This window comes from Felis catus, chromosome B4 (genome assembly GCF_018350175.1).
Source record: "Felis catus isolate Fca126 chromosome B4, F.catus_Fca126_mat1.0, whole genome shotgun sequence".
Lineage (NCBI taxonomy): Eukaryota > Metazoa > Chordata > Mammalia > Carnivora > Felidae > Felis > Felis catus.
Genome location: NC_058374.1, coordinates 131,969,730 through 131,980,912, shown reverse-complemented (window position 1 = coordinate 131,980,912; position 11,183 = coordinate 131,969,730).

The window sequence follows — 11,183 nt, the reverse complement described above, 5'->3', positions numbered from 1 at the left end:
TAAGAGCACAGTGCCCAGAAGTAACTTGAAATTATCCTTTTCTCTGTGGTTATTGTATTGATTTAGAAAAAAAAAAATTTTATTTTTTTAAATTTGCATCCAAATTAGCATCTAGTGCAACAATGATTTCAGGAGTGGATTCCTTAGTGCCCCTTCCCCATGTAGCCCCTCCCCCCTCCCACAACCCCTCCAGGACCCCTCAGTTTGTTCTCCATATTTATGCGTCTCTTCTGTTTGGTCCCGCTCCCTGTTATTATATATTTTTTGTTTCCCTTCCCTTATGTTCATCTGTTTTGCCTCTTAAAGTCCTCTTATGAGTGAAGTCATATGATATTTGTCTTTCTCTGACTAATTTCACTTAGCATAATATTCTCCATTTCCATCCACGTAGTTGCAAATGGCAAGATTTCATTCCTCTTGATTGCCGAGTAATACTCCATTGTGTGTGTGTATATATATATATATGTATATATATATATATATATATATATATATACATACCACATCTTCTTTATCCATTAATCCATCGATGGACATTTGGGCTCTTTCCATACTTTGGCTATTGTCGATAGTGCTGCTAGAAACATGGGGGTGCATGTGTCCCTTCGAAACAGCACCCCTGTATCCCGTGGATAAATGCCTAGTCGTGCGATTGCTGGGTCATAGGGTAGTTCTATTTTTAGTTTTTTGGGGAACCTCCATACTGTTTTCCAGAGCGGCTGCACCAGCTTGCATTCCCATAGAAAAAAAAATTTGATGTTTACTTTTGAGAGAGAGAGGGAGAGGGAGACACAGAATCCAAAGCAGACTCCAGGCTCTGAGCTGTCAGCACAGAGCCCAACGCGGGGCTTGAACCCACAAACCGCGAGATCATGACCTGAGCCAAAGTCGGATGCTCAGCCAACTGAGCCACCCAGGCACCCCTGTATTGATTTTAACAATGAGTTAGCGCTCTTCCCCCATCCTCGTGTTTTCATTTTATTTTGGAGTTGTTACATAGATGAAAGTCAAGCTATATAAAAAGTGAGAATCGCTCCTGTTCCTGTCCCCTCACCCTGTTCCTACCCATGATCCTCGCTGGTTTCTGGCTCATCCTTCCAGTTTCCTATTCTGTGAGCTAATGTAAAAGGGAGCAGGTGGTGCCTGACAGTCTCTGAGGAACTGACATTTAACTGAGACCAGAGGTGACCAGGATGCGTCAACCATGCACACGGTTTATTTTTATTAAGTTCGCCAGATAATCACCCGGAAATTTTGCCCAGACTGGAGGGGGCAAACATGCCACTTGGTGAATCATTTTCATTCATGCAACAAACAAACATTGACTGGGCTTGTGTGGGAGGGAGCCAGGGAAGCCAGGTGCTGAGCTGAAGCAGAGTAGAGTGCTGGGGTGAGGGGTAGGGAGCACAGGGCTGGAGTCCCGAAGGCCAGCTTGGCCCCTCTGTGACCTTGGGCATTGTCTGGGTCCTGGTTTTTCTGTAAAATGGGGGTGATGATACCTGCTTCAGAGGGTGATAGGATTAGGTGAGATGACAGAACAACGTACGGGTTCTCCATGCCACGCCATGTTCCCAACTCTTTGCTCCTAACTATCCTATGAGGTTGGTGGGTAAGGATGCCCGTTTTGTAGATGAGAACATTGAGGCTCAGAGAAACCTGCCTGGCTCCGTAGCCCATGTCTTTAGCCTTCACTACAGCCAGGCACTTTATATGTGCTCAGTAATGGTGACTATACATCTCAAACGTGAGGTGTGACCTTGGCTTCCAGGGACTCACAGCTTAGGGGAAAGACTCAGACAGACCTAGCAAATGGTTCATCCCAATCCAGAATCCGGTGTGAGATGTTCAGTGTGAACAAGAGACAAAGGAGGGAGGGGAATGTGTCTGGTGTCCTCAAGGAAGGTGTTTCAAAGATACTTGACCTGAGCCTTGAAATGTAACAGTTTGTTGAGGGCAAGTCATTCCTGGCCGAAGAAATAGCATGTGCAAAGGCCCAGAGGTATGAACTAGCTTGATATTCTAATCCCAAGCACAGGGAGGGGCGCCTGGGTGGCTCAGTCGGTTAAGCATCCAACTCTTGTTTTAGCTCAGGTGGTGATCTCACCTTTCATGGGATCGGGTCCCGAGTTGAGCTCTGCACTGACAGTGTAGAGCTTGCTTGGGTTTCTCTCTCTCTCTCTCTCTCTCTCTCTCTCTCTCTCTCTCTCTCTCCCTCGCTCTCTGCCCCTCCCCCACTCATGCTCTGCCTCTCAGTCGCTCAAAAATAAGTAAATGTTAAAAAATTAAAAAAAAAAAAAATTCCAAGCCCAGAGAGGAAGGAGAAGATCCAAAGGTCCACTCCACAGCAGCTGATGCTGGAGGACACAGAGGTGATTCTGTAAAAACTTGGGGTGCAGAAAGCTGTTCTTACTTGCAAGCAACTCATTATTCTTGAGCCTTGGTTTTCTTATCTGTAAAATGGGAACGACCATGCCGTCCAGAAGCTGTAATTCCCCACAGGCCCGACCAATCCAGTGCCTACTCTCCTGCCTGACTTTATCTGCCAGCACCTACAATGTGAGACACGCCTGATTAGGGGAGAGGATCCCCATGGATGTGAACTTGAGGGATGTGACTCTGGCAACAGTAGACAGGGAGGAGGGTTAGGGAGCCATGCCAACAACCCAGGCAGGAGGCATCCAGAAGGCAAGGATGACTGAACCGTTTCAGAACACGGTCTGTTTTTAGCTCGCTGAGAGAGAGAGAGGAGTCAGGAGGCTGTGAGGTTGCCTGCTTGGACGCCTGAGAGCACAGCAGGAACACCGACAGAAAGCTTGAAAGCAGGTGGAGCTGGAGACGTGCGTCTGAGAGTTCCAAACCCGGGGCCAGCGAGGTGGGGGGGGGGGGGGGGGGGAAGCAGAGCTGGGGGCGGGGCATCAGAAAGGAGGGCGTGGCCAGCAGCCAGCCGCGAAAGAGCAGTTGCATGGGTGAGGCTGCCGAAAAAGAGAACTTCTGGCTGACCATTTTGAGTTCCTTAAAAAAGGAATATAATTTAGAAAAAAAATGCACGTATCTTAAGTTTACAGCTCCATTGTTCTTCACCTGTCTCTACACACCTGTGAGATCACCACCTGATGAATTGTAGGCGACTGTCAGTACTGCAGCGGGCTCCCTCCAGTCCCTTCCCATTCAGTGTCCCCCACCCCCGTACAGACCCAGGACGCCACCCTTCCGGATTCCATCAACAGGTGATCTTCTGACTCCAGGAGGTGGGAGGAGGCAGTGCGCGCGCAGGAGCCCCCACGGGAGGAGGAAGGCCTGGGCCCGGCACCTCCTCGGGTGGGTTTTGAGGGTCAGAGACTTGTGCACCTGTTTGGAGGCCGAAGAACCCTTGGGCGGGGGGCGGGGGGAGGCAGTGACGGGCTGCGGAAGGTTTAGAGGAGCGGGGAGAGGAGGGGACAGAGGGAGAACCTGGTCTGGGACAAAAGGACGGGCAGGGCCTCTAGGGGACTCGGTTCGGTCACTTCCCCTGTGTGGCTGGTCACCCGCAAAAAGCACAAGCCCCTGGTGTCACTGCGCTGCTCCCTCCTAGACGGTGGCCTCCCGTCTGCATTCCTACCTACAACCCAGGGCCTCCCACGGGGAGTGGACCTGGCGGACCCCTGTGGCCAGCTCCAGGGGCGAGGCCACTCCGGCAGGGCTTTAGCGACGGGAAGAGCCTTCTACTCCAAGATCCTCTCGCCCTCTGCCGCTCCCCCAGCCATGCCCTAGTTGAGAAACAGATGTGGGCAGGGTTGGAGCTAAGAACGCCGAGCCCTGCGTCACATCCTCCCTCCCAGAGCGCACCACACAAGCGCCCGCAGAAACGCGCCAGTCAGTCCGAGGGATGGACACCTTCCGAGCTCCCGCCTCGCCCGGCCCGATCCCCAGCCTGTACGACTCTCTTACTCACGCCACACTTCTCTGGGGCCGTGACCCTGCCGTGGGGGAGAAGGGGTCTGGTGCGCACGATCGATGTTGCCGTGGTGACACCTGTCCCCTCCCCTCCTCCTCTCCCTCCGGCCCCTCCCCGCCTCCTCTTCTTTCAGCCTCCCTCCAGCAGCTTCTGTGCCCTCCCAACTGCGTGAGGCCGCAGCCCCCACAGCGTCCTGAGGTTCAGGAAGCTGCCCTTCGGGGCCTGGCTTCACCCAGGCTGTGCTGCCCCTACAGGAGAGGCTGTCGGGACAGGGGAGCAGCCCAGCCAGCTTCCCCGGGGTGAGCAGAGTGGAGGGCCCAGCCCTGGGGCACAAGGAGGCTCCCCAGGGACCCCTAGGGGCTGTAACCTGGCCTCCTGCAGGTCCCGGGGGAGAATAGCACCGGAGGTAATTTACACCTCCCAGCTTTTCATCTCAGCATCTTCAAAGCACCCATGATGAAGGGGCGGCCCCTTTGAAGTTGCACCCAGTCACTGTAGCTCCGAGGCTGGCACAGCCCAGCCTCTTGCTTTCTCCTCTCCTCCCTCTCATTAAAGCCTCTCTGAGGAAACCCTGGACCCTGCCTCCCTAGCTCCCCACCTGCAGTGAACCTCTCTTTCCCAACGGCAGCCCTCCAGGGTAGCTGGCCGCAGCCTGGGATTTGGTAGAGAATCTGACCCATGTTCCTAGGAACTCCAAGGAAACTGGCAGTAAATCCTTCTCTCTGGCCTGCTTTCATTTGCTTGTTTGTTCGTTCCAGCTAGGTAAATTAGAAGTGGGACTCGGCCTCACCTACATGGGAGGGACAGGGGTGTGTGTGTGTGTGTGTGTGTGTGTGTGTGCACGTATGTGTCTCCACTCAGGCTCTTTTCGCAGCAACGTGTAAATCATCACCAGCCACATCCCTGATTTATACACACACACCCCACTTGGCATCTGAGAAACGGCCTTGCTGATGGCCACCGATGCCCTGAATGTCACCACCCCTCCAAGAGAGGCTGTGCGAAGTCGGAAGCATTTTCTCTTGCTGCCCGATTTTCCTAGTCCCCTTTGGGCTGGCATGGGTCCCGGGTTCATGTCACAAACGTCCTGTGTGCCAGGCTGCTCTGGTGTGACCTTGGCCTCTCTGTGCCTCAGTTTCCTCATGGCAGTCACTGCTGCTTGCTGAGATGACAAAGAGGTTAGTGCATCGCTGGCTCCCAGTAAATGCTCAATAAATAGTAGTTGTGATAAAGGTGATGGAGAGCACACCCCCGTGTGTCAGGTGCTGGGAATGCAAAGATGGTTACGATCCGGTCCTTTTTTGCCCTCCATTTATGGGAGCACTATTCTCCTGACTTCCAGAAATTTTCTGTGCATTTTAAATCATACACACACGCACGCATACGCCCCCCCAATACATATGCCCATATGTATTTGCATTAAATGTGGCATCCAGTACTCACTGTCCTTTGTGATATTTTCTTTTTTCCACTTGATGACATAGCCAGGGGAACTGATATTTTATCAAGGACCCGAGAGGAGGGGCAGAAGGAAACGGGGCGGAGATAGGAGTCAGGAACATGTTCCCGGTGATGACAACAGCAGCCTCAAGGCCCTGACGCTGCTAGAAATAGAATCACTGATGGCAGATCAGAATCAGCCCCGTAGAGCCTGTTTTTGTTTTCAGTTCCAGACAGGAGTTTCAGGAAGGGCCTTCTTACTGTTTCTATTTGTAGCTACTAAAAACAGCACACACTGAGTGCCCGTGACATGCCAGGTCCTGTGCCAACAGCCTGACTTGTGTTATCTCATTTAATCCTCACATCAGCCCTGCAGGGATGGATGGTACTGTTAGTCGACCCATTTTACAGAGGAAGAAACTGAGGCTCGAAGAAGCTAAGTGATTTGCTCAAAGTCTCGCAACCTATCAGCGGTGGAGCTGGGATTTGAACCCAGTAGTTTGGCCACTGCACAGACCAAAGGCCTCAGAAAGAGCCACCCGCTCCCGATGGCTCTGTCCTAGTTCCCTCCTGATGGCTCTGTCCTAGTGCCTTCGGTGTCTGCTGTTGAAGTCACACGGCAGCCCTTGTCCTTTCTGGGTGACGCTGGGAGAGCCACTTAAACGTTCTGAGCTGCTGAACATCTGAGGGTTTTCCTCCCCAGACATCCCCTTTTCCTTAACAGACCCTCCCTTCCCTCTCAGTACTTTGGGTTCCTTAGCGGCTGACTCCACCCCCTGGCTCTGGGGGAGGGCCATGATCTAGGCCTGGCCAATTGGAGCACTGCATCTCCTGGCTACAATCATTGGCTCAGAGAATGGAACATGACTCAAGATGGACCAATCAGAGGCAGTCCTGGGATAAAACTTTTTGAGACTTCTTGAGAAAGAGGTACTCTGCCATCGTCGCTGTGGGGGGTAAGAATGCCCGAGAACGAGGTCAGCGCGTGCGCGCGAACGTACACACACAGAGACGCACACGCGACAGAGAAATAGTGTCCTAATGACCCTGCGGGAAGCCTCCGGTCCGGCTCTGCCTTCCACTTCCTAATTGAGCCCATAAATTCACTTTCTTTGTGTAACTTGAACTGGGTTTCTTTTTTTTTTTTTAACATTTTTTTTTAATTTTTTTTTTTAACGTTTATTTATTTTTGAGACAGAGAGAGACAGAGCATGAACGCGGGAGGGTCAGAGAGAGGGAGACACAGAATCTGAAACAGGCTCCAGGCTCTGAGCTGTCAGCACAGAGCCCGACGCGGGGCTCGAACTCACGGACTGCGAGATCATGACCTGAGCCGAAGTCGGCCGCTTAGCCGACTGAGCCACCCAGGCGCCCCTTGAACTGGGTTTCAATCTCTTGGCAAACAAAAGGGTCTGATTCAGGTAAAAAGTTAGCTGGGTCTTCAGTGTGGACGGCAGCGCGACCATCAGCGGTGTGCACAGTACTGGGCTGACATTTTCACATAGATTTATCAGGACAGTTCTGCCAGATGGGCTGTTCTTACATTCCACCTACTTACTGATGGGGAAACTGAGGCTCCAAGAGGCAAAGCCACATGCCTAAGGTGCTTTGCCTGCCACAGCATGCTGCCTTTCCAGGGCACCAGGCCAGGTCCCCCACAGCATCCTTGGGGACAAGTTGGAGACACAGAGGCTGCAGGTAGCCTGAGTGCTCTGGGCTGTGGGCCGCTCATCAGCTTGCCCTGCTGAGGCCTTCGCTCTTCCCGAATCTGCACTCCCCTGCCAAATGCTAGGAGTGGGTTTTGGATGTGGAGATAATCCAACCAGGTCCCTACCATTGAGAGGTTCTCAGATGCACAGTGAGAAGAAAACAGAAGGAAACAGTGTATCATTTATGTAAATAACCTTTGTTCTTATTTCGGAAATATTACGTGCTTTTGCCAACAAATTTTGGCAAATACAGGGAAACAAGGTGGCTGGGGAGGGGGAAGGTAACCAAACCGATATTTATAACCCTGCCACTTAGAAGGACCCACTGTTGCCCTGCATCCAGCTCTCTGCTGTCAGCATAGAGCCTGCCTCAGATTTCAGATCATCTGTCTCCCCCCCCCCCACTCTCTCTGCACCTCCCTGCCTCACGTTCTCTCTCTCTCAAAAATAAATATTTAAAAAAAGGACCCACTGTTGACATTTCGTCATATTTCCTTCCAATCTTTCTTCTAATCTTTTTTTTTTTTTTTTTTTTTTACAGAGTTCAGACCAGGTTGTCATGCAAATGTATTACTTCCTTTTTACTCATTATGATTCCTAATCATTCCCCCACGTTACTAGAAATGTGTAAAGAGGCTATTTTAGTACCTACACAATACGCCATTGTATGGATAGGCCGGAATTTACTTCACAATTCTTTGATGACTTTCAGGTTGTTTCCAAACTTTCTGTGGTGGAGAGACGAATTCAGACATGGGGGAAATAGGGGAGGAATCGAGAAGGAACCAAAAGATGACCTCTGGTACGGTCTTTGAGGGAAGAGTAGCTGTTTGCTGGAGGTGGAAAAAGGCATTCTGCCTTCAGTACCCACTGGGCAGGTATAAAGATGACTGGTGGGCGGGGAACTGTTATAATTGTCCAGAGATAAGGGGGCCGGAACCAGGGCAGTGACCCCATGCGTGGAGGGGAGAAGAGACCGACATGAGCAGCATCTTTGAGCCTCCGTGGATGGGCAATTGCATGGACTGGGGAGGAGGCAGAGGGGGTGAACACTGATCTTCATTTTGGAAAGCCTGGGAGAGAGAACGAGGAAAAGTAGAGAGCAAACAACCAGGGTGCCCACTTCCTCCTGCGAACCTGCCGTGTCACCCAGGCCAGGTGACTTTCTGTCTTCAAGCCTAAAAATACCCACGACTTGTCTCTGACCCCACCAGCCGAGGGCCTCCGTAAGTTGAGACCCAAAAGTTAAGTAAGTACCCTTGACGAGCAGGGGCTGAGAACCCGAATTTGGGTGCGGTTTGGCCCAAACACTCTGAAGGGGTTGGCGGAGGTCGGAATGTGTCTGCTTTGTAAGGTTTCTACGCTAAGCATGAGAAATAGTGAAACCGGGACCAGAACTTTGCCCTGGAGAGCTGGAAAGTCATACACAGATGATTATAACGCAACCAATAAGGCTTGTTCTGTGTTGGGATAGCCGCGAGGAACTTCTTACCTGAGGCTGGGGAAGAATTTTTTTATAGGACTCTTTCTAGAAGGTATCATTAGTGCTACAGATACCTTTTGAGCGTGTTCTCTATGCCAACCCCAGTATGAAGTACTGGGATTAGATCAGGAAACAAAAAGAATGTACATCTTTGTCCTCATGGGGCTTTTGTGCTACTGACGGAAGACAGAAAAACAGGCGAACTATCTATTAAGATTGAAATTAAGTGATAAGGGGAAAAATAGAGCATAGTAAGAGGGAAATCAGGAGTGCATGTGAGGGACTTGGCAATTTTATTGGTGTGGTCAGGGAAGGCCTCAATGAGTGAGGAACATTTGAACAAATCCTTGAAGAAGATGAGGGAGGGACCATTTGGATATCTGAGGGAACAGTGATCCTAGCAACTGGAACAGCCAGTGCAAAGGATTTGAGGCAGAGTGTGCTTGGCTTGTCCTAGGAACAGAAAGTGGTCAGTGTGGAGAGAAAGAAGAGGTGGCAACGAGGTCGGACAAACCTTGGTGGATAGAATGTCAAATCAAGCAAGGCTTTGTGAGGATTTGTAAGGACTTTTGCTTTTACTCAGAGTAAAATGGGGGAACAACGGGGGTTTTTTGAGCAAAGAACTCCCATGTTCTGACTTAGGTTTTAAAAGAATCCCTCTAGGGGTGCCTGGCTGGCTCAGTCAGTGAAAAGTGTGACTTTTTGAGTTTATTTATTTATTTTGAGAGAGAGAGTGTGTGTGCAAGACCACGTGTGTGGGGGAAGGGCAGAGAGAGGAAGAGAGAGAATCCCAAGCAGGTTCTGCTCTGTCAGCAAAGAGCCCCATTTGGGGCTTGATCCCATGCCCCATGAGATCATGACCTGAGCCAAAATCAAGAGTCCGACGCTGAAATGACTGAGCCACCCAAGCATCCCTAAAAATAAAATCTTAAAAAATAATAATAAAACAAAAGAATCCATCTTGCTCCTATACTGATAGAGACAGGGATGAGGTTGGAATAAGAAAACAGGTTAGGAGAACATTGTGATAATCTTGGTCAGTTTGGGCTGCTGTAACAAATTACCATAGGGGCGCCTGGGTGGCTCAGTCGGTTAAGCGGCCAACTTCGGCTCAGGTCACGATCTCACGGTCCGTGAGTTCGAGCCCCGCGTCAGGCTCTGTGCTGACCGCTCAGAGCCTGGAGCCTGTTTCAGATTCTGTGTCTCCCTCTCTCTCTGACCCTCCCCCGTTCATGCTCTGTCTCTCTCTGTCTCAAAAATAAATAAACGTTAAAAAAAAAAATTAAAAAAAAAAAACAAATTACCATAGACTGGGTGGCTTATCAACAACAGAAATTTATTCCTCATAGTTCTGGAGGCTGTAAGTCTGAGATCAGGGTGCCTGCCAGCACGATTGGGTTCTGATGAGAATCCTCTTCTGGGTTATAGATTGCCAACCTTTCTATTCTCACATGGCAGAAAGGCTAGAGGACTCCCTGGGATCCTTTTTATAAGGGCACTAATCCGACTCATTAGGGCTCCACCCTCGTGACCTAATGACTTCCCAAAATCCCCACCTCCAATACCATCATACTGGGATTTAGGATTTCAGCATATGAATTTGCGGGAGACACATTCAGTCTATCACAAGAATATTGCTGTGATCCTTGGCAGAAACTGGATGAGGGTGTTAGCAGTGGAGATGGGGTGGAAGAGATTAGAGTCTAGATATATTTTGCAGGTAGAGCCAAGAGGATTTCCGGCTCCAATGGGTAACGGAGTGGAAGGAGGGATTCGGGGATGACTCCAGGAGTTCTGCCCTGAGCACTGGAAAGACAGAGTTGCCAACAGAGGCTGCGAGGGTATGGGTTTGTATGTGTTTGGAAGGCACGCTTTGAGATGTCTACTGGACCTCAAGTATGAGTTTTTTTGTTTACTTATTTATTTATTTATTTTGAGAGAGAGAGAGAGAGAGAGAGAGAGAGAGAGAGGCAGTGTGAGTAGGGGAGGAACAGAATGGGGGGAGGGAGAGGAGGGGGAGGAGAGAGAGAATCCCAAGCAGTCTCCTCACTGCCAGGGGAAAGCCTGCGGGGGTGGGGGTTGGTGAAACTGAGCCACCCAGGCGCCCCATCAAGCATGGAAGTGTTGAGTAGACAGCTCAGGAGAGGAGTCTGGGCAGGGGATATAAATACATTTGGGGATCTGAGCACACCAACGCCAGAACTTGGATTTTTTTCAGTTAAGTGGGTAAGGTGTAGACCCGGCAAACAGCAATGGGATAGGCGGCTTGAATGACCTCTGAAAAATTTTGCTGGTTAGGCTGCCTAGAGACAGGCGGGGCAAGAATGAAGCGCCTCTGTGAATTGGCACGGGAAGAAAAAGTCTCGTTCTCTGCTCTGCAATTTCATCTCGCGTGATTGCATATAGGACTTCAGTACACGTTAATTCCGCATTTCCACAAGCATCCTCCCTCGACAAATAGCCATTATATATTGTTCCATCTTCAAAACAGGCCCAAATGGAGGTAATTAGGGTTAAGAAAAGTGAAGCGCCAGACAGCCTGCGAGGGTCGGGGACCGACCTCGGAGCCCACGACTCTGTCTGTGCACCCTAAGAAGCTCTGTGGTGGGCAGGGTTG